Source organism: Antechinus flavipes, chromosome 1, assembly GCF_016432865.1.
Source record: "Antechinus flavipes isolate AdamAnt ecotype Samford, QLD, Australia chromosome 1, AdamAnt_v2, whole genome shotgun sequence".
Taxonomy (NCBI): Eukaryota; Metazoa; Chordata; class Mammalia; order Dasyuromorphia; family Dasyuridae; genus Antechinus; species Antechinus flavipes.
Genome location: NC_067398.1, coordinates 641500847 through 641525126, shown reverse-complemented (window position 1 = coordinate 641525126; position 24280 = coordinate 641500847). Strand labels below are relative to the sequence as shown.

General features: G+C 36.1%; 1 protein-coding gene across 2 annotated transcripts in view; it reads left to right on the top strand.

Moving 5' to 3' along the window:
• Nucleotides 1-7191: 7191 nt before the first annotated feature.
• LOC127544503 (maestro heat-like repeat family member 5) overlaps nt 7192-24280 on the top strand; it is a 135243-nt gene continuing 118154 nt past the window's right edge. For both annotated transcript variants that reach the window (XM_051971165.1, XM_051971164.1), the window contains exon 1: nt 7192-7275. The gene's annotated coding sequence lies outside the window, so the exon portion shown is untranslated. The remainder of the gene's footprint in view (nt 7276-24280) is intronic.

Genomic DNA, 24280 nt, shown 5'->3' with positions numbered 1-24280 from the left:
AAAGTCAAAAGAAGAAAATCTGAAATATTTCTTCACAAAACTAACTGACTTTAAAAATAGATCAAGAGATTAGTTTGTTTTGTTTTAGGAATTGCTTGGCAGATTTTTTTGGAAGGCAAATGAGGTTAAGTGGCTTGTCCAGGATCACATGCTAGTAAAGGTCTGACACTGGATTTAAACTCAGGTCCTCCTGATACCAGAGGAAGTGCTCTGTCCAAAAAAAAAAAAGACAGATAGTGGTACTATCTAGCTGCCCTCAGGAGAGATCATTTAAGAGTTATTGTACTGCCTGAAAGGCATGATCCAAGAAAGAGCCAACTCATTATATTTTATTTACAAAGGAAAAGTGTCCTGATTCCTAAAATCAGGGGGAAAGTTAAAAATTGAAAGAATCTATCAATCACTTCCTAAAAGATATCCAAAATAAAAATCACCAGAGATATTATAGTCAAACTCCAGAGCCCCCAGGCCAAGGAGAAAATATTGTCAGAAGCCAGAAATAAATAATTTAAATATCATGGAACCATAGCCAGGATCACACAAAATTTAAATTTCCAAATTGTAGGAGCAGAGAGCTTCAAATTTGATATTCTGGAAGGCAAAAGAGCTAGGATTGTAGCCATGAATAACCTATCCAGCAAAACTAAATAAAATCAGAGAGAGAAAAAATGGATATTTAACGAAATAGAAGATTTTCCAGCATTCCTGATGAAAAAGACCAAAACTGAATAGAAAATCTGACATTCAAACACAAGACTCAAGAGAAGCATAAAAAGGTAAATATGAGTGGAAAAATCATAAGGGACTTAAGAAAGTTAAACTGTTAATATTACTATATGGGAAGATAATATATGTAACTCCCAAGAACTTTATCATTACCAGGCTCATAGGAAGAAATCTATATAGACAACGAACATAAGGGTGATTCAATTATGTTCTCAAAAAAATTAAAGTATAAGAGAGATCAATATAGAAGACAAGGGAAAGAGAGGAAGAATGAGGGAAAGTATTTCACATAAAAACAACAAGTAAAGCTTTTATAATGAAGGGAAAGTGGGGGCAATGTTTTAATTTCACTCTCATAAGAATTGGTTCAAATATACACTCTGAGTATACAGATCTATTTTACCTAACAGAGACACAGGAAAGATGATAACAAAAAGGGAATATGACAAAAGGGAGGGCAGATTATGAGAGGGGTAGTCAGAAGCAAAACAGTCTTTTGATGAGAAACAAGCTAAAGAAAGAGAAGGACAAATGGAAATAAGATCGATTCTAAAATATTTAGCTACTCTGATCTGATCCAAGAAAATTCAAAGAATTCATGTTGAAAAATGCTAGCCACCTCCAGAGAGAGAACAATAAATTCTGAATGCAAATTGCAATATACTCTTTTTACTTGCTTTTTTTGCAACATGGCTGGCATGAAAATATAGTTTGCATAATTTCACATGTGAAATTGATGTCATGTTGTTGGCCTTCTCAATGGGTGGGAAAGTACTAAAGGGAGAGAGAATTTTGGAAGTAAATCTTTTTTAAGTTAAAAACAAATAAATCATATATATATATATATATAAGCATAAACAAGTTCCTAGAGGGAATGTCCTAATTATTTTAAGATACATTTTCAGGCACTGAAGTACCCCTTTATTTACAAAAGAATTAATATTCTAGATACAAATCATTCTTATATATTTAAGTCAATTACTCTAAACTTTGTAACTCTAATTCTAACTGCTGCATGTGTTTGAAAGTAATAAATTTTTGAATGTTTTAAGATTTAAAAAAAATAAGATTAAGGGAGAATGAATGTACATGCAATCTGCTGAAGAAGACAAGAGTGAAGATGATCACATGCACTTGTAGAAGGGATACCTCTCAAGGATAATAACCATCTCTTTGTCAAAGATTGGAGAAAGGAGGAAAGAGTGGGAGACAATGCCAAAGGCTTTTGAGAAAACACATCAAATGGTTTCAATTTTCAGAGTAATGAGGCAATTCAATTAAGGTGGACAGGGAAGAAAATGTGAAAAAAGGGAGGAGAGGAAAGAAAGTTTGGAATAGCTTTGTCAAAAAGTGAGGTAAGAGGAATAAAAAAATTGCCTTGCTTCAGTGAGAGCCCATTTGAATTTATATAACATGAATCTATGATATACCCAGTTAGCAAAGTTGTGAAATTTCTTCCTATTGTGTTCAGCAGCTATTAAGTAAAAGAGGTAGAAGTAAATCTTCTAAAAATCTTCTTAAAAAAAAAACAAAATCCAAAGCTAAAGTTTACATAGGACAAAGGAGAATGTAGAATTAAAATGGCCAACTCTGGGATTGAGAATAAGATCAAGGAAAGTGAAATTAGAGCACATATAGTGACCCGAGAAAGTCCCAAGGGTTAGTGGGTAAAGGTCTGAATGAGGTAGAAAATTAGTAAAATGAAGTAGAAAATTAAGAGAGAGAAAATGTTAGGCGGCTATGGTCAGATTGGGGGATGACAGAGCTTCTCATTAGGGAAGTGGAATGTTTATGAATGGATAATGGTGAAGTCTAAGTTATATTCATGTCTGAGGTGGAATGAAGGTCATAGAATTTAAGGAGGCTGAAGAATAAAGAGGCTGGGGAGTTTGATGGAGTAGCTAAGTCACTGGCTCTTAGCCTTTCGTGTCATGAACCCTTTTATACAGTTTAGTGAAGCATATTAGCCCCTTCTCAGAATAATATTTTGAATGCAAAAATAATACATTCAATTACTAAGGAAATCAAAGGGTAGTGAAAATAAAGATGTATTTTTTTTCCATTCAAGGTCATTCCTTACATCCACTTCCTGACTTCCTTCAAGATAGATCAGAACCTACATTCTAGAAGAGGACTTCTTTCCAGAAGTATTTTTTACTAGTATCTTCCCTCTGAGATTACTTTAAATATTTCTTACATATATCCTATATATACATAGGTAATTATATATCGTTCCCACCTCCTTCCATTAGTCTGTGAGCTCCTTGGAGGTAGAAACTATGTTTATACTATATATATATTTGTTTGTTTGTTTATACAGCCTTTCAGATAGCACCCAAAATGTAGTAAGCACTTAATACGTTTGTGGATTTGGTATGATTGGCAAGATGATTGGAGAAGCTCACTTTCTCTGAAAGGTGCCCCAGAGGCAGGTAGTCTGGGTCCCTTCAGAGATGAGGCAATGGAGAACAGTGGGCAGATTTCCTCCGGCTAACAGAGAGTATTGGTGGGTAGTCTGGTTTTGACTAACGCCTGTTGGATGCAGGTGCTCCCGTTGTTCCTCTAAAGTGTCTGGTGGAGGGTAAGTAGGGGTAGAGCCCGTGAACAGTGAGCTCTCCAGCCCATAAAGGATGATAGACACAAAATTTAATAAATGAAAGGGGCTCTAGCAACTAGTAGTTTTTCAACCCATGTATAAGGCTTGAATCACCTTGCATTGACTTACAAGTTTACATGTCATATTTCACTACTCCATTTACCTATCAGAAATCCCACCAGATAGAGGCTGTCATTCTGTGTTCTGGAGGAGACCCTAGATAAAATCTAGCTTGATTTTATCAGTCTTTGACAGAAGAAATGTGGTGTAGTGGATAGGGAGTCTGAAGGTAAGAAGATCTTAGTTCAAGTCCTTCCCCAGGCAAGTCATTAAATCTCAACTTTTGAGGGGGAGGCAATTGGGGTTAAAGTGACTTGTTCAAGATCACACAGCTAGTAAGTATTGAAGAAATATTTGAATTAAGATCCTCCTAAATCCAAGACCAGGGCTCTGTCCCCTACACCATCCAGGTACCCCAGTCTCTAAGACTCCAGTTAACAAGAAGGTCCTGACTTAGTTAGTAAAGGAAGATGCTTTATCCATCAGTTCCAATATCAATGATATCAAAGATTCAGTCCCAGTTCTTCCATCTCTGCCTTATTCTTTAAGTAAAATAAGCAATTCATTTCTCAAACCTCTGGATTTCTCCAAGGAGACCTGCGTTTCTGCCTGTGGTGAGAGAGTTATTGGAGTTTTTTATTTCTTGAACACAGATACTGCCTGGAATATTCAGCCTCCAGCCTTCAACCCCCTAAACTCATGCTTTTTGTTCTTCTGGCTAATCCCTCTTTGATTCTTTTGCCCCAGACCTTGCTTCCCTCCCATCTTTGGACTGAGACAACTTCAAACTGATTTCTCCTCAGTCTGGTTAGACTAAATGACCATGTCAGAGAGTATTCAGCTGCAGTTCTGTACATCTGGAATGCAGCCCTCTGAGTTCAACATTTTATTAAATATTAAGGAAGACAAACAGTGATGCAAGACATCAAATAAGATCTTTGCATGGGGAGGCAGAGGAGGAGCAGGGGGAGAGTCATCAGTTTTGTTTCCCAGCAGTCTAGTCATTCCTGGTTCTTTCATAGGAATATCATGATTGGCAATTACAAGGTGACCTCAAGGGCGTTGTGTGGTGTAATTGACTTTTTCTCATTATGGCTCCAAACAGGAGCCCATCAGTAGTGAAATACGTGTACGCTGGTAGAATTTGTGAATATAACTCAGTCTTCTATCACCCCTGGATCAACTCAGGCCCAAAATTTAGTCATCGTCTCTAAGAAATATGAAACAGTTCACTAGGAATTCTTTTCTCAGCCACAGATGCATGATTATTAGACAGAACTTTGAAGTCTCCCCTCCTCCCTTTTTCCTTTATACTGATCTTTTCTGTATCACCCAACTTATCTCTTATTTGAACCATTTAGTTAGTGGTCAGGGCTCTGGGCCAGGAGTGAGGAAGACCAGTTCAAATCCAGCCTCAGATACTTACCTAGCTGTGTGCCTCTGGGCAAGTAACAATCTCAGTTTCCTAGGTGGAGATAATAATAGCACCTATTTCTCAGGGTTAATGTGAAAATCAAATAATATTTGTAAAGCCTTTAGCACAGTGCTTAGCCGATATGAGATACTTTTAAAATACTTGTTTTTCTCTTTCCTTCCTTGTCTCTGAAACTCTGAAGCCATTCCCAAAGTACCAAAAAAAAAAAAAAAAAAGAGAAGGAAAAAATAAATCATTATTGTTAAGGAAATTCACAGCAATAATAGTTATTATAAATAAGAGCTTACATTTATGTTCATAGAATTGTAGAGAGGGAGAAGAAAGAAACCTTAGAGGCAGACCATTGAGAGTCCAACTCCCTCGTTTTACAGATAAGAGAACTGAGACATATAAAAATTGAGTAATTTTCCCATAGTCATACATTTGATAAGTATCTAAGCAGGATTTGAACTCAGGTCTTCTTGACTATAAGTCATTTATTAAGCACCTGTAGTGTGCAGTATATTGTTCAAGCTGCTGAGTAAGGTTCAAAGTTTAAATAAGACACGGTCTTTGCTCACTTATAGCACTTTATACTCTCATGAAGGATATGACTTGTACAGTACACTGTATAATTACTCTATTATACAATATTACATTGGAAGTGAATCAAATTGGGGCAAACTGAGTGTTATGCAAAATCCTAGAGATCATTTCCATCAGGAAAAGGACAGGAAAGAATTCCTGGAGGGAGCAGCATTTGAGTTGGACAGAGAATTGCATAAGTGAAAAGGGGGAGGGAAAATATTCCCAAATGTTATATAGAGATCTGTTAAGATCTTTATTCACAGGCAGAAAAGTTACTATTATTATTCACATTTTGGAGATGAGTAATCTGAGGTTGACAAACTATAAGATTTGACCAAGACTTGACAACTTTAGATCAAACAGACTTGAAGAACTATTCAAAAAAGCAATGGGATGCCTTGTGAAAAAGAGGTGAATTCCTCAGCTGGAGGTGCTCAGGTGGAAGGCTACCTATGGCTAATTTTAAGGAATATTCTAGAGAAGATTACTGTCTCTTTAGAAACTGGGCTGGTTGACACAAGATAGAATAGGGCCTTGGACAAGATGCTAAATTCAGAGTAATAAGATCTGAGTTCAAATGTCAGTCTGGCCCCTTATTGCCAATGAAACTGTGAATGAGTTAATATTCCTAGACTTTTCCTTATCCATAGAATTGAGGGATTGGCCTAGAGGACCTCAAATCTTGATCTACAATCCTTAAGGATCCTGAGATTCTATGAATCTATAGCATTATTACAGAACCAAAGACTGACACAGCTGAAAGGGGCTTTCAACTCTACTAGAAATCAAAAGGTTTAACACACAAACTAGCCATGTAATTTTAGGCAACTCATTTCCATTCTCACTTTGTAAAAAGTGACAAATTTTGCCTTGATAATCTCTATGGTCCCTACCAATTTAAATAGCCTAATGTTCTCTCCTGCTGCCTACACTCCCATATCCCAGCAGCCTTCAGAGCTGCCTAATTTCCCTGACTGCCTCTATCCCATTCCCAATCACATTCAAGCATTTGGTTTCCTATCATTTCCGTCCCAAGTTCCCAAGAAGCTACAGATTCATTATTCATTCATTATTCAACAAACATTTGTTTGAATGGGAAGCAATGCAGTTTGTTTCAAAAGGTCCTGGATTCAATCTCAAGCTTTTCATTCCTAATTTATATGACCCTGGGCAAGATGCTTCTTCTCTGGATCTCAGTTCCTTCATCAGTAAAACAAAGGGATGAGGCTAGCAGACTTCTAAGATCTATTTCCAGTTCTAACTTCTACAATCTGTTGATGTTCTCTTCTGCAGCCTAACTATCCCATATTGGAGGATCCACTGACAGCAGTGACTCCTTCAGAATTATCCCTTTCTCAGAAAGAAATGGAAATCCAGTCTGACTTTAGAATCAGTCTACAATAGGACCTTCAAAATCTTGATGATGAATTACAGCAAACTCATTCGTAGCAAAGGAATTATAATGCTGGGTCAGGATCTATTGATGCCATCAAAGAAATAATGATATAACTTTTTAAAAATAGACTATTGGAAATAGACTGAAAATTCTCTTAGAAAGGGACCTAATCCATTCATGCTATAAGCCATTTCTGCTCTGGATATATGTGTCTTTTTGTCTGATATCCATTCCCCCTCCATCCTTGTCTGGAATCTTCCTTGCTGGAAACTTCTATCTTCCATTCAAGATCATGTATTGGTGTGTCCTTGCCTATGACCTCAGAAACAAGAAGCCAATCAGATAGTCCTGAGAGAGAATTCCCCCGCCCTCGCCTATAAAACACCTGGACTCAGCTTCCTCATTTCAGTGTGACCATATTGTGTGGGACTGCCTAGATGTCCCCGCAGAAGAACAAGAGGAGCAACCAGGAAGAGAGACTCCTGCGTAACTTGGGTGATGTATTCTTGCCACCATTTCCCTTCCTCCTTTCCCATTCATTCTGAAATGTATTGCCTTGCTGTGGGTGGTAAAATTCTAAGCAAGGTCATTATCATCTCTGGTATCACTGAGTCAATTTGCTTCTTTAAAATTCCCCAAAGCAGTCAAATGAGGGCAGAGACATATTGGGGAAAAAATGAAAGCAATTACAAAGAAGATCGTCTAGAGTTGTGAGGGACCTCAGAATTTAACTTAGAGACCATCTGATTTAACAACCTTATTTCAAAAATAAAGAAACTGAATTTGTCACTGTGTCCAGATTCATACAGATTTACCCAGTTCTTTGACATCACATCAAGCATACTATCTATCCAATGCACGATGCTGATCTACAAATGGGGGAAATGAGGTCATATTAGTAATAAGTGACAGGGATGGGTTTTGAACCCATACCCCGTGACCCTAAATTTAATGCCCTTTTCTATTGTACTCTTGATAAGTCAGTGTCCATAGGACTGTTTCTTTGCCTTAGAAAAATAAAACAAGTGGATTGATTTAGATAAAAATTAAAGTTAGATGCATTTGCATCTAACACTCCAGACATTCTGATGTAGCAATGCTGGATAATGCAGGCTTTCACTGTGGAACCAAATAGCTGAACCAGTTCTAGGGGAGATTTTGTGAGGTTCTGTGCTATTAACATTATTCCTGTGTTTCTGCTGCCCTCTGCTGGCTAGCCTTGAGATTTCCTCCTCCAACGAGATTTTTGACCTCCAGGTTTATGAATCATTCATTTAACTTGACTTTTATTGAGCACCATCTGAGCACCTAGCCCTCTGTTAGTTATGTTGAAAGAGAAGAGCATGAGGAAGAAAATAACAACATAGGATTCACTTCACTTATGCAATTCGTGCAATTCAGCCAGCAAATTTTTAATCCAGCAGTTAGATGTCATAAGATCAAGTGCTTTAAAAACAACCAAGTTTGAATCCTACTCCATAGATTAAGCTGCTTGACCCTGAGCAAGTAATTCAATTTCTATGTATCTCGATATCCTTGCTTACAATATTGGGGTATAGACTTAATGATCTCTAAGATCCCTTTCAGTTCTAAATCTATGATCTATGAGCCTATTCTGTAAATACTAGGGAAGAATGTGATTTTAGATAAGGTAAACCCTCTGTCCACATGAAGAATTCCAGTTAGTTTAGACAGTGATAATAAAGAGTAATGGACAGAGCTCTGAACTTTGTATATTTTCCAGAACTGTGTTCAGTTTCTAGTTATGAACTAGCCGTTACATTAGATACCACAACACTTTCATAATATCTATCTGGAAATCCAGGTCCCATAGGTTCTCAAGAAAAGATTCTTGGAGGTGATATTTGAGTTGGATTTTGCAGTATTGGATCTGAGGCGTTCAGTTTCACTAGACTACCCCAAACAAAGAGATCATTATCATATAGAATGGTGTGCTTTGTGTTTTCAATAAAAGCAGTTAGCCCAGTTTGCCTGAAGAGTGTAGAGAGGGCAGGAGTATTTTATGTGATTTAAATGGGAAGGCTGGGGCACTCACTATGGCCAGATTCAAGAGTGATTTAACAAAACGATCATTGAATTTGGAGTTGAAAGCTCAGCTTTCAAATTACCATTCACCTACTATGCTCCCTTTGGAATTAGATACTTCCTCCTTCTCTGAGGCTCACTTTCCTCATTAGAATCTTCATATCTGCCTCTGAATTCCCAAAACTCTTTGTTCTCAAGGCTCAGATGCTGGCACTCATTTACTTATCCTCAAGCACTATTATTGTTCTATCATTTCAATCATGTCCAACTCTTTGTAGAACTCTCTGGAGTAGTCTTGTCAAAGATGCTGGAGTTGCTTGCCATTTCCTTCTCCAGTTCACTTTACAGGAAACTGAGGCAAATAGTTAAGTGACTTAGAGTCACACAGTTAGTAAATATCTAAGGCCAGATTTGAACTAAGAATTTCTGACTTCAGGCTCACAGTTCTATCTACTGTGTATCTCTAGGTTCTGTTACTTTTAGACAAAAACAAAAATGAAAGTCTCTGAAGCCTTCAAAGAAGACTTAATATTCTACTTGCAGGAAACAAACATGTATATCTTTTTTTAATTTAATTTTTATTTAATTTATTTTGTAATAGCTTTTTATTTACAAGTTATATGCATGGGTAATTTTACAGCATTGACAATTACCAAATCTTTTGTTCCAATTTTTCCCCTTCTTCCCCTCATCCCCTCCCCCAGATGGCAGGTTGATCAATACACAAACATGTATATCTTGATAAGTGAATACAAGTAATTTAAAATTTTAATAGGAGGAGATTATTGGTTATTTGGGGGTTCTTAACCTGAGGACTACAGACCTCTGAATTTGGATAGGGAAAAAACTTTTTTTAATCTTTCCTTTCATTAACCTCTAAATGAAATTTTGCATTTCCTTCCATTATGAATGTGGGCAAAACAAAGTTTTATGGATTTCACCAAAAGACCTAAGTGAGGAGGGGCCTAAAATACCAAAAAGTTTGAGAATCTTTCTTTTAAAGGGACCAGGAAAGATCTACATTGTAGGATGATGGCATCTAAGGAATGATTTTAAGGAAGTTGGGAAATGCTACACAGATGAAAGGAGAGCGTTGGATTCCTTGTACAAAGACTGAATATCATATATAGAGAACAGTTTCAAGTTTAGCTGAAGGGGAAATAATGTGCAATCAGTCTGGAAAGAAGGTTGGAGTTAGATTGTGAATGGCTTTAAATACCAGACAAAAAGGATTATGATCCTACAGGAAAAAAAAAAAAAAGAGGCAGCAATGGAAGCTTCTAGAGTAAGTTTCTTTTTTACAAACTTAAAACTATTTGATAGGGGAAACTGAAGCTGTTAGGAGGAATGACATTATTTCTAAAGAATCCAGGTTCTATTGACTTCCCATTCACTATTCATATAAAATATACCTAGCTTGGACATGCCGAGTTTGAGATGTCTATGGAAGATGCACTTGTAAATGTCTAATAAACCTAGCCACTTTTGCAAATATTCAATAAGCCTGCTTGCTGGTTTCCCAAGAAAGTGCAGTGGATGTTGAATAGTCATAAAATCTTTCCAGATGCCCAGGGGAAAGTATTCTCTCCATTCTCAAGTATTCTCACAGCACTGTATCTGTATGTCTTGGATATAGTTATTCAATCATAATGTATCTCCTAGCCCAAGTCATTTTTCATTATTGTGTCTCAGAAATGAGCAGTGAATATGTTTACATATAAATGCATGGATATATACGCATATACATATGAATATATGTATATGTGTTTGTGTGTATATATATTGTGTACATATTGTATATGTGTGTATATCTCAGGAGATATGTGTACATACACATACATAAAGACATGCATACACATATACATATATATGTGTGCATTGTATATATGTCTTCATCTATATGTATCTTATGTGGAACATACTGGTCTACGAAAAATTCACCAAACTTGTTGCTATCTCTCCCCTCCATCAGTGGTACTCCTATTTATGTTTTATGAAAGATCTTTGGATAGGAAGCACCCACTTCTGTTTCCTAATCCAAAGGAAAGTGGAAACTTCAAGACAGGGGAAAAGAACATGCTGGGTTCTGGAGGAGGTGGAGTTCCAGGTTTTTCATCACAAGGAACTTCAAATTATATATTGCAAGTGCTCCTACTTACTTATTCAAAGACTATTGATCTAGAAGTGACCATGAAAGTTGTCTAAATCATCTATAATGTTATTATTTGTCAAATGAGGTTCAGAGAGGAAGAATGATTTGGCCAGAGCCAGATAGGTGATGGGCTGAGCAGAACCTGGTTCTCAAGCCTATGTCCTCTGATTTTACAACTTATGAAATCACTACCTGTACCCTCACTTAATAGGGTTTAGTACCTAAATACTTAATAGTATTTATAGAAAAAAGGGTGGAGGAGAGTTACCCTTGCACATGTTGAGGAGGGTCCTCACACGGCCCAAAACATAGTAGGAGGATACCATGTGTCTCAATGAAACCAAGATTCCCTTCAGCTTGAAAGGTCATTGTGACGTCATCAGTAATGTCATAGAAATCAGGTTCAAGGTTGAAAGGAAAGGGCTCTGCAGCCAAATGAATCTGTCTCTATAACTTTTGAGTAAATAGATGTTATTAAATAAGATAGGGTTAATTGGTTGACCTCTTATGTTGGGGGTCTCAATACCCTCTCATATATTTTCTTGGGCATTGGCAAGAAGGCATCCCAAAGAGAGTATCATTTCTCTTGATTCCTGCTGTGTGGACAGAGTTCCCCCCTCCCCCAGCCATGTCTAAGGACAACAGGTAAATCCTCCTCCAATTGATATCAGTCCCTCCCTTATTCCATCCTACTGGGGACCCAAAAAACATGGTAGACCCTGCAAGATTGTGAAGGGAGGCACATTTCAATGTCTTTAGTGTCCCATCCAGTTCTGATTTCTGGAATCTTCCTCCAACAACAACCCTCTGGTTCATTCTTCATGACCCTAGAATATCCAAACTACTCTATGAAAAGAATGTTCCTATAGAAACTTACTAGCTATCAGTCCGACTCAGTCTCTGAAGTGAGTTCTTGGATTTAGAACTGCACTAGGCTCATAATAGATGTCATAGTGACATATCATCGTGGCTGAAGAGTCACTGGATGTCTGAGTCAAGAAGACTTGTTTTCAAGTCTCATCTTCAATAGATATGATTTTGACCTCAGCGTATCATTTAATCTCTCAACAATCCAGGCAGCTCTCAAAACTATAAGATTATAGAGAAAGTACCAACCTGAATAAGTTTTTTTTAAAGAAAAGGAAAAAACTGTATCTTTACCTGGGAATTCTTTGTACTAATAGAATCCCAAGGCCAATACATTGTCTCTGTAGATTTATAAATATCTCTCTGATAATATGATATATACTTTTTATTCAGAGGGAACAATAGTTAGAAAGGACAATGGAAGCAGTTATCTTCTTAGGAAGAAAAACACAAGAAAATCTAGGGCAAGATGGGAAAAGGTGTTTGTGTCTATCTGTGTGTCTGTGTATATGTGTGTGTGTATTGAGCTGATAATGTAAGTGGGCAAAATCTGAAGTTAATACTTGTATCTATGCTCAAAATATAGATTTGGTTTCTCTCCTAGAGGAAAATCAAGGTGCTCCTAGAACCCCTCTCCACTCCTGTCAGAAAATGAAATATTTGTTGAGGGGAAAATGAAGTAAATGGGCTAAAAGGTAGGAAAAAAGAAGAAAAGACCTGGGGGAAAAACAGAATGGAATCTTTATCTGTGTTATTAGGATGGAGGAAAGAAGAATACTACAAAAGAAAAATAGGAAAAGAGTTCCTAGATGCTTAGGTGTAGATAACAAACAGGAATATCTTGGTTAGAAGCATAGGTCAGACCTGAGAGGAAGAAGCTGTTGATGTTCCAACATGATAATCCAGTTCTGGAAAGCTGATAATCCTGTAAGAATCAATGAAAGAAGAAAAGTCATTGTCAGTCTCATATAAAAAGCATTTATTAGATTATAATGTACCAGACACTGTGCTAAATGTTAAGTATTTAAAGAAAGTCGGGAGCAAAAATAGCCCCTTTTCTGTCTTTCCCCCAGTTCAGTCTAATAGAAGGATAACACAAAAACAAGTACCAATAAATAGGATGTATACAAGACAAATTGGAGATGATAAACAAGTTCTAGTGAAATAAGAGGGAACCTTGAAATGCTTCTTGTAGAAGGTAAGATTTTAACTAAGACTTGAAGAAAACCAAGGAGGCAAGAGATTGATGAGGAAGGAGAGATTTCCAGCACGAGAGACGACTAGTGAAAACAGCCAGTGGTGTTGAGAGAGAGATTGTCTTTATATAAGGAAATAACTAAACCAGTGGCACTAGTTCACAGAGTACAGGTAGAGAGAGAGGAATATCCATTCTTCGTAGGAACATAGGAGTAAGGCAAGTTATGAAAGAGCTTGAATGCCAAACAGAATTTTATTTTTATTTGTTTCTGAAGATATAGACAGCTATGGGAATTTGTTGAATTTGGGGGGATGGGAAGAGGATAATAATATGGTCAGACCTGTACGTTAGGAAGAACAATTTGACAGCTACATGGAGTGCAGATTAAAGTGGAAAAAGACGAAACAGGAATGCCAAAAAGCAGGCCATTCCAGGCATGAGATTTAAGGGTGATGGCAATGCCAGAAAAGAAAAGGGGGGTCATATATGAAAGATGTTATGAAGGTAAAATCAATAGAACTTTGTACGTGTGGTATGTAGTGAGCATGAAAAATCAAGGATGATACCAAGGTTGCAGTTCTGAATAAGTGAAATGGTATTGCTCTCAACAGTAGTAGCAAACTTAAGGAAAGAGGGGAGAACTTGGGAGGGGAAAGTAAATGAGTTCTGTTTTGCATATTCTTAATTATTATTTTATTTTTTCTCCCAATTACACATTAAAAACTATGTTTAAAATTAATTTTCTTAATTTTAAGTTTTAAATTTTTTTCTTTTCCTTTCCTCCCTCCTTCCACATTGAGGAGGCTATAATTTTATTTGTTATATATGTGCAATGATGCAAAATATATTTCCATATTAGTAATGTTGTGAAAGAAAACAGACCAAAAAAATGGAAAACAAAGTTTTAAAAGGATGCTTCAGTCTGCATTTAGACTCCTTTAGTTCTTTCTCTAGAGATTGACAGCACTTAAATGTAAGCCTTTGCATTTACTTTTGATCATTGTATTGCTAATAGCTAAGTCATTCACAGTTGATCATCATGAAATACTGATGTCACTGTGTACAATATTCTTGTAGTTCTGCTCATTTCATTTTGCCTCAGTTCATGTGTTACTAGATTTTTTTTCTGAAAGCATCTATTCATCATTTCTTATAACACAATAGTATTCTTTCACAATCATATACACATTTCAATCATTTCTCAATTGACAGCTATACCCTTAATTATCAATTCTTTTCCCAAAAGAGCTGATATAAATATTGTTGTACATATAGGTCCTTTTCATTTTTGTTTTATATCTCTTTGGATACAGACCTAGTAGCAGTATTGCTGTATCAAAGGCTGCATACCTTAATTGTAATAGCCATTTGGGAATAGCTCCAAATTGTTCTACCAAATGGTTGAATCAGCATATCACTTCACTAACAGGGCATAGGTATCTCAATCTTCCCACATCTCCTCCATATGTTATTTTGCCTTTCTGCCATATTAGTCAATCTGATAGATGTGGGATGGTACGTCAGAATTGTTTTAATTTACATTTATGCAGCCAATAGAGATCTGGAGCATTTTTCTCATATGACTATAGTTTTATAACTTTGCCTTCCTCACTTATTCTCTTACTCTACTTTCTTTCCAGTGGGGTAAGATAGATTTCTTTTTTTTTCCCTGGGGTTAAGTGACTTGCCCAAGGTCACACAATTAGAAAGTATTAAGTGTCTGAGGACAGAGTTGAACTCAGGATCTCCTGACTTCAGGGCTGGTGTTCTAATCACCGTGCTACCTAGCTGCCCCTAGATTTCCCTTTTTGAGACATTTCCCACAAAAGTAAGATTCAAAGCCTTTCCACTGTAAAAGCTCTTTTTCACTCCTTTTATGTGAAATAACTTACCCTATTCTACCTCTCCTATTCTCCTTCTCCCAGTGCTGTCCTCTTTCTTATCCCTTAATATTTTTATAGATAATCATTTCTTCATATTCAATTCACATTCATTACCTCTATGTATGTTCTTTTTAACTGCCTTAACTTTTTTATTTTGATTTTGATTTTGGTAATTAAATAATTACTTGATAATTAGAAAGTTCTTAGGAGTCACGAGTATCATTTTCCCACTTAGGAATGTAAACAATTTAACTATTGAATCCTTTATGATTTCTTTTTCCTGCTTATTCTTTTCATGCTTTTCTTGTGACTTGTGTTTGAAAGTCAAATTTTCTATTCATCTCTAGTCTTTTCATCAGAAATGCTTAAAAGTCCTTTATTTCATTGAATATCCATTTGCCCCTGAAAAATTATAGTTTTGCTAAGTATATAATTTTTATTGTAATTCTAGCTTCTTTATCCTCCAGAATATCACATTCCAAGTCTTCCAATTCTTTAATGTTGAAACTTAGCCAGACTGTGATGCCACAATATTTGAATTTTTTCTTTCTGATTTCTTACAATATTTTCTCCCTGACCTGGGAGCTCTGGAATTTGGCTATGATATTCATGTGTGTTTTTATTTTGGAATCTCTTTCAAAAGGTGACCCATAGATTCTTTGAATTTCTATTTTAACTTTTAATTCTAGTGTAATATCTGGGCAGCTTTCCTTGATAATTTCCTGAAAGAAGCGGTCTAGGCTCTTTTTTTAATTTTTTTTGATTAGTCTAATAATTCTTAAATTATCTCTCTTCAATCTCTTTTCTAGATTTGTCCATATTTATTCTTTGGATTGTGTTTTATTGCTTCTTGATGTTTCATTAGGTTTCAATTGCCTCATTCTGATTTTTAAGGAATTTTTTTTTCAGTAAGCTATTGAAATTCCTTTTCTTTTTGCCCAATTTTATTTTTTTAAGTTCTCAGATTGACCAAAATTACAGGAAAAGATAACAAATGTTGGAAGGGATGTGGGAAAACTGAGACACTAATACGTTGTTGGTTGAATTGTGAATGGATCCAGCCATTCTGGAGAACAATTTAGAACTATGCTCAAAAAATTATCAAACTCTCCATACCCTTTGATCCAGCAGTGTTTCTACTGGCTTATATTCCCAAAGAGATCTTAAAGAGGGAAAGGGATCCACATGTGCAAAAATGTTTGTGGTAGTCCTTTTCATAGTGGCAAGAAATTGGAAATTGAGTGGATGCCTATCAGTTGGAGAATGGCTGAATAAGTTATGGTAAATGAATGTTATGGAATATTATTGTTCTATAAGAAACTATCAGCAGGATGATCCTATAGAGGCCTGGTGAGACTTATATGAACTGATACTAAGTAAAATGAGCAGAACCAGGAGATCATTATACACAGCAACAAGATTATATGATGGTCAATTCTGATGGACATGACGCTTTCAACAATGAGATAACTGAGGCCAATTCCAATGATCTTGTGATGAAGAGAGTCATCTATACCCAGAGAGAGAACTGTGGGAACTGAGTGTGGATCACAACATAGCATTTTCATTCTTTTTGTTGTTGTTTGCTTGCATTTTGTTTTCTTTCTCATTATTTTCCTTTTTGATCTGATTTTTCTTGTGCTTCAAGATTATTGTATAAATATGTATACATATGTATAAATATGTATACATAAATATAAATATTGTGTTTAACATATATTTTAACATGTTTAACATATATTGGATTTCTTGCCATCTAGGGAAGGGTGGGGAGAAGGGGGGTGGGAATTTGGAACATGAGGTTTTGCAAGGGACAATGTTGAAAAATTATCCATGCATATGTTTTGAAAATAAAAAGCTTTAACAAAAAAAAAAAAGAAAAGAAAAAAGAAAAAATATTTTTGAGCTGTTTCAAGAATTCTTTTGGGGACTAAGACCAATTTACATTTTTCCTTGAGGCTTTAGATGTAGCAGTTTTGACTTTATTGTCTTCTTTTGAGTTTGTGTTTTGGTCTCTTCCCTTTTATCATAATAACTTTCTATAGTCATGATTTTTTTTTTATTGTCTGCTCTTTTTCCAGCCTATTTCTCGACTTTTAACTTCATGCTAAACCTGGCCTCTTCTCCAAATATAAAGTGGGTATTGTCCCAGGTTTTAGTTTTTTTATGATATGATATAAGGAAAGATGTTTTTACTCCTTATCTGGCCTTATTACAAACACTTTTTTTCTGTCCTGTAACTATGATCAGAGTCATTCCCTTCGGTCCACAAGCAAGTGCCCCTTTTCCCCCGGGACTGTGACCCAGGATTGCAATCCAGAGCCAAGATTAGGCAACACACCTATTTCATCTATTTCAAGCAAAAGGACTCATAATCTTCTTACTAATTGTCTGATGTCTTTATCCTTTGTGGGCTGAGAGTTCAAGAAGCTTCTACTATTGTTGATTCAGTCTCAAATCCACCTTTTGGTTTTCTGGAATGATCTATACTAGAACATTCTGTGCTTCACTCTCACACTGGTATAATATACCTTTCTTACTGACTTCAGAGTTTTCTTGGACTAGAAAATTGATTCATTCCATCCTTTTTTGAATTCTGCCAATCCAGAATTTGTTTTGAGATATTATTTAAAGTCTCCCTTGTTTGGGAGACCTTAGATGAGTCCCTGTTCACTCTCCCTCATCTTGGCTCCATTTCCTTACCCTCCTTCCCAATTTGATATATTTTGCATTTCAAATGTCTATAGGACATTTAGTTCAAAATGTCCAATGGGACATCAAGAGAAAGTTAACAATGGATAAATAGCTCTAAGAATCAGCATAGAAATAATTTAATACATCACAGCTGGTAAAAAAAAAATCTCCAAGTGACATTATATAAAGAGAGAATAAGAGGGTTAAGGATGGAGCTTTGTGGACATGCATAGTTGTCAAATATAGTTTGGATAAAAATCAGAGACTGATAAGCAGTCAAACAGGTGGGAGAAAAACCAGAAAAGAATAGTAGTAGTATAAAAACCTAGAAGAGAGTTGCAAAGATAAGAGAGTAATTAGCACTATATTCTTATAAATTTGACTTAGTTTGAAATTTATATATTTGAATATTTGAACATATTTGAAAATTTAGGCCTTTATCAAAGACACTTGCCTCAAATTTTTTTTCTAGTTTTCTGTTTTCCTTTTAATCTTGGCTGCATTGGTTTTATTTGGGCAAAAAGTTTTTAGTTTAACATAGTCAAACTCCCAAGAAATTATTTTACATAATGTGATATATAGTCAAAATTCAATTCATTGATCTGCTCTTTCATTATTTTATTGAAATAAATGTTTAGAGATATGAAGTTTTCTCTAAGTACTGCTTTGGCTGTATTACATAATTTGATATGTTGTCTTATTGTTGTCATTCTATATAATGAAATTATTGATTATTTCTATGATGTGTTCTTTGATCCACTCATTCTATAGGATTTGATTGTTTAATTTCCAATTCATTTTTAATCTGTATTTCCATGGCTCTTTGTTGAATGTTTTATTGCATTATGATCTGGAAAAGACGCATTTATTATTTCTGATTTTCTGCATTTGGTTGTGCTCAATAAGGGCTGTCACAAACATTTTTTGCACATGTGGGTCCCTTTCCTTTTTTAAGATCTCTTTGGATATAGGCCCAAGAGAAGCACTGCTAGATGAAAGGGTATGTACAGTTTTAAACATAATTCCAAATTGCTCTCCAGAATGGCTGGATCCATTCACAGTTCCACCAACAATGTATTAGTGTCTCAGTTTTCCCACATCCCCTCCAACATTCATTATTATATTTTCCTGTCATCTTAGCCAACCTGAGAGGTGTGTAGTAGTATCTCAGATGTTTTAATTTGCATTTCTCTGATCAACAGTGATTTAGAGCACCTTTTCATATGATTAGAAATGGTTATAATTTTGTCATCTAAAAATTGTCTGTTCCTATCCTTTGACCATTTATCAATTGGATAATAGCTTGAATGCTTATAAATTTGAGTCAATTATATATATATTTTAGAAATGAAGCCTATATTAGAATCCTTAAATGTAAAAATGTTTTCTCAAATTATTAATTCCCTTCTGATCTTGTCTGCATTAGTTTTGTTTGTATAAAAACTTTTTAACTTAATATAATGAAAATTATCTATTTGGTGTTCAATTATGAGTTCCAGTTTCTCTTTGGACACAAATTCCTTCCTTCTCTATAGATCTAAGAGTAAACTATCCTATGTTCTGCTACTTTACTTATAATGATTATAATATAATAATAAATCATGAACCTATTTTGACCTTATCTTGGTATGTGGTGTTAGGTATAGGTCAATGCCTAGTTTCTTCCATTCTAGTTTCCAATTTTCCCAGCAGTTTTTGTCAAATAGAGAGTTCTTATCCCAAAAGCTGGATATTTGGGTTTGTCAAACACTAGATTGCTATAGTTATCGACTATTTTGTCCTGTGATCTTAATCTATTCCACTGATTGACTATTCTATTTTTTAACCAGTACCAAATGGTTTTGATGACCACTGCTTTATAATATAGTTTTAGGTCTGGCACAGGTAGGCCATCTTCATTGGCATTTTTTTTTCATTAATTCTCTTGAAATTCTTGACCTTTTGTTCTTTCAGATGAACTTTGTCATTTTTTCTAGATCTGTAAGTTTGATTGGTATGACACTAAATAAGTAGATTAATTTAGGTAGTATTATCATTTTTATTATATTTGCTCAGACTACCCAAGAGCACTTAATATTTTGCCAACTGATTAGATCTGACTTTATTTGTATGGAGAGCATTTTGTAGTTGTGTTCATATGGTTCCTGATTTTCCCTTGGCAGATAGAATCCCAAATATTTTATACTTGACAGTTATTTTGAATGGAATTTCTTTTTGTATCTCTTGCTGCTGGACTTTTTTGGTAATACATAAAAATTCTGATGATTTACATGGATTTATTTTGTATGCTGCAACTTTGCTAAAGTTGTGAATTGTTGCTAGTAGTTTTTTAGTTGATTCTCTAAGGTTTTCTAAGTATACCATCATATCATCTGCAAAGAGTTATAATTTGGTTCCTCATTTCCTACTCTAATTCTTTTTATCTGTTTTTCTTCTCTTATTGCCAAAGCTAACATTTCTAAAACAATATTGAATAGTAAGGTTGTTAGTGGGCAACCTTGCTTCGCTCCTGATCTTATTGAGAATGGTTCTAATTTGGATAGTTTTTATTTTTGAGACTAACAATTTGATTTTCTTCTTTCCTTTTTCCAATCAAATTAACTAAAGGTTTATCCATTTTGTTGGTTTTTTCATAAAACTAACTCGGTTTTATTAATTCAATAGTTTTCTTATTTTCTATTTTATTAATATCTCATTTTATTTTCAGAACCATAACCATATACACCTACTTGAGCAGCCAAGAGATAGTCCAAAACCAATCTATTGTCCATCACTTTATGTTTTAAGGAATCCAATGATTCCTGTAGGTTTTCAAGTCCTGCATCAGTCTTATGTCTCAGGAAATTCAATGATTCCTGCATATTTTGAAGTCCTTCATCAGTCTTATTGAGAATTATTTTTGATGTTCATGAGTACACAAAGGGTTAACTACCAGGTTCTTTCAGTGGTAGGCACAGTCAGCAATGGAACTACCCAGTGTTTCTTGAGTCTTCTCCTTTGTTTTGAGGGTCTTCTCTTTTTCTATCTCTCTCTGATGGACAAGGCAATACGGCTCATTGGCATCCATCTGATTCCTTCTTTATCTGTAGAGATATAAGCAAACCTTCTTGTAATGTTTTCTCTAAAATGTAATGTTCTCTGTTGAGATTTTCTAGCGGTCACTGGAGGCAAACTTCATTTCAGTTCAGTAATCACCACATAAGTACAGCCAGGTGTTAAAGTCCAAATCCTTTATTGTAATGACCGCGTATTTAAAATCAGCTGGAGTCAGGAATTCAGGTTAAGGGAAAAATCTTTAATATTTATTGAAGTGAAGAGGTGAATAAAGATTGCGATAGCAAATATAGGCAAGAAAGATTGCGATAGCAAATATAGGCAGTTGTGACAGGAAGCCAGCTAACAGAGAGAGACGCGAGCCAAGCCAACCGTGGCAATGGCAATCCCAAAAATCTCTCCTCCCCTTCCTTTTCCACTCCCCTGCCTCCACCCACCAAAATCGTCATTTCCTATACAACACATCAGGACTTGCACAAAGAGTGGGTGGGGGCCATTCTTTCTCCAAGCTTATATATTAATAGAGTATGGTCCAATTACTATTTAGCTTCATGTGCTTGGGACCTCAGTGCATCAACTCAAGCCTCAGCCCATTACATCTCCCGCTTTCTTTTGTTTTAGAACACAGGTGATCATGCCATCCCTGACTCCTCAGGGAGGTCAGAGCCCCCAAGGGGAGGTGATCACACCCTCCCTGATTTCTCAGGAAAGGAGGTGAAAGTACCGAAAAGGAGGTGATCATGACCCCCCTGACTTCTCAGGAAGGGAGGTGAAAGCACTAAAAAGGAGATAATCACGCCCTCCCTGACATCTCAGGAAGGGAGATGAAAAGCACCAAAGGGAAGTGGGGTTGCTAGCAGGTTTCTGGGCTCAAGGGTCTTATTATGCACAAACCCATCAGCATGGGAACACATAGCACATAGCACATAGCAACAACGCAGAGGCTATTAGTAATGACTCTCCCCACAGTCAGTGCAGGCTTTATGTGGTGTAACAAACATGAATTATACACCCAAGTAACGGTATAACAAACAATATAAATCAACATTATGATGTAAAAAATTGCCAGAAGTCCTAGAAGAAGAGTATGTAAACAGCAGTCACACATATACCTCTTCAGCAGCCAAGAGATAGTCCAAAACCAATCTATTGTCCATTGCTTCACATATCAGGGAATCCAATGATCCCCCCAAGTTTTTGAAGTCCAGCAAAAGTCTTTTTATGTCTTAGGGAATCCAATGATTCCAGCAGATTTTGAAGTCCTGTAACAGTCTTATCATTTCTCAGAAAATCCAATGATTCCTGAGGGCTTTCAAGTCTTATGTCTCAAAGAATCCAATGATTCCTGAGGGATTTAAAGTCCTACAACAATCTAATGTCTCAGAGAATCCAATGATTTCTGAGGGTTTTGAAGTCCAATGATTTTCTATGTCCATGAGTCAAACGCCATAACTGCCACATTCTTTCAATGGTGAGCACAATCAGCAACAGAACCACCCGATGTTTCTTGGGTCTTCTCCTTCGTTTCAAGGGTCTGCTCCATCTCTCTGCAATGGACAAGGCGAATGTGGTTCCTTGGCACCCATCTGATTCCTTCTCCACCTGTAGAGATACAAGCAAACCCTCTCCCCCAAGCAGTTAGCCTATCTGGTCCCTTCCATTCACCACTTTCTGGGTCTCTCCACATCACCTGGCGATTATCTAAAGATAGTGGAGCTGCTCGCACTGGACACTGCCCTTCCGGTGGGTTATAAAACCTGTCTGCCGGAGCCAGTGCATCTTTGTCAAAAATCAAGAAGTTAATAATATAAAGGACTAGATTTAGTAGTTCTCTAGGGTTACCTGTGGCTCCCCCTTTCTTTTGTTTTTGGAGGAGCATTTTAATGTCTCTGTTTCTCCTCTCTACTATTGCCTGTCCTTGAGGATTAAAGGGTATGCCAGTGGTGTGTAAAATCTTATACTGTGCACAAAAGTGTGCAAAATGTTTGGAGGTGTATGCAGGACCATTGTCTGTTTTTATTGCTTGTGGCACACCCATAATGGCAAATGCTTGCATGAAGAATTCAGTGACCACTCAGGCTGTCTCTTTTGCGCTGGTATTGCAAAAGTGAATCCTAAGAAGGTGTGTACCACAATATGGATAAAAGACAGACAACCAAAAGATTTATAATGGGTCACATTTATTTGCCAGATTTCATTGGGTCTCAAACAATGAGGGCTCTTCCCTGGAGGTAGTGTAGGAGCATGGAAAGGAAAACAAAAGCTGTACAGGCTTTTACTATGCTCCTAACTTCCTCTCTTGTTATTCCAAATTATAAACGTAAATCTCGAGCAGCCTGATGATATTTAGAATGAGATGCCTAGGCTTCTTGGAATAAAGGAGTATTGACCAACATAGTTAAAAGGCTATCTGCCTTTGAATTACCATCAAAAATGGGACGTGGAAGTCCACTATGAGAGTGGACATGCAAAATAGAACTTTTACCTGGATGCTTTCTCACTTGCTCTTGAAGTTTCTTAAAGAGCTGATATATATATTAGAGGCTGAAAATTTTCTTTGGGCTGAGGCAATTCTTTGTACCACACTTACTGAATAGGCCAAATCAGATATTATATTTATATCTCCTGGATAATAAATAAGAGCTAGAATGATCACATACAATTCATTCTGCTGAGTAGACTGATAAGGAGTTCTGACTACTCTCTTTATAGTTAAGTCATGAGAGTATACAGCAAAAATATTATGTTTGAATGCATCTGTAAAGATAGTTGTTACTTTAAGAGGAATTTTAGAAACCTTTTCTTCAAGAATCCATCACCAAATTATGTAATACTCTGGTTATCTTTAATGGAGACTCATGTGTAAAATTTGGAGCCATGGTTAATAAAATTTGCCACTCTGGGATGGTCTCACAGCACAATTAATTTGTGTATTGGTGTAAAAGGTGTATATCTTGTCAGGTCTTGTCCCAGATAATTGTACTGCTAATTTAATTTAATAAAATTCTAGCCACAAGCACTGGGTAAGGAGTAAGGCTTCGTTCTGGTTGTGCTGGGAGGTTCACCCACTCTATCACACTGTCTCCTTGATGAAGGACTGCTGTGTATGCCTCTTGTGTGGCAAAAACTGCTATTTCCAAGGGTTTTTGAGTGATTCTTTCAACCACATTGGATAAAGCCAGTTCAACTTTTCTCAAAGCCTTTTGAGCTTCTTTTGTAAGCTGGAGTGGTGAATTTACTGTCTCCCCTTAAAATATCATATAACAGTTGCAATTAATAGGTAGTCAGGCCTAACACTGGTCGCATCCATTGAATTTCTCCTATCAATTTCTGAAAATCATTTAAGGTGTTTAGCTTCTCTGTTTTTAAGGACAGTTTTTGTAGTATAAACACCTTAGGATATACTTCATATCCTAAATATCGAAAAGGAGCATGTCTTTGAATTTTTTCTGGAGCTATGTACAATTTGTAATTCCTTAGTGTTTTTATGGTCTTTTGTAGACATGCTTCTAACATTTGTGCCTCAGGTGCACATCCCAATATATCATCCATATAATGTAATAGCATAACTTTTGGAAATGCTTTTCTTACTGGAGCAAGAGCAAC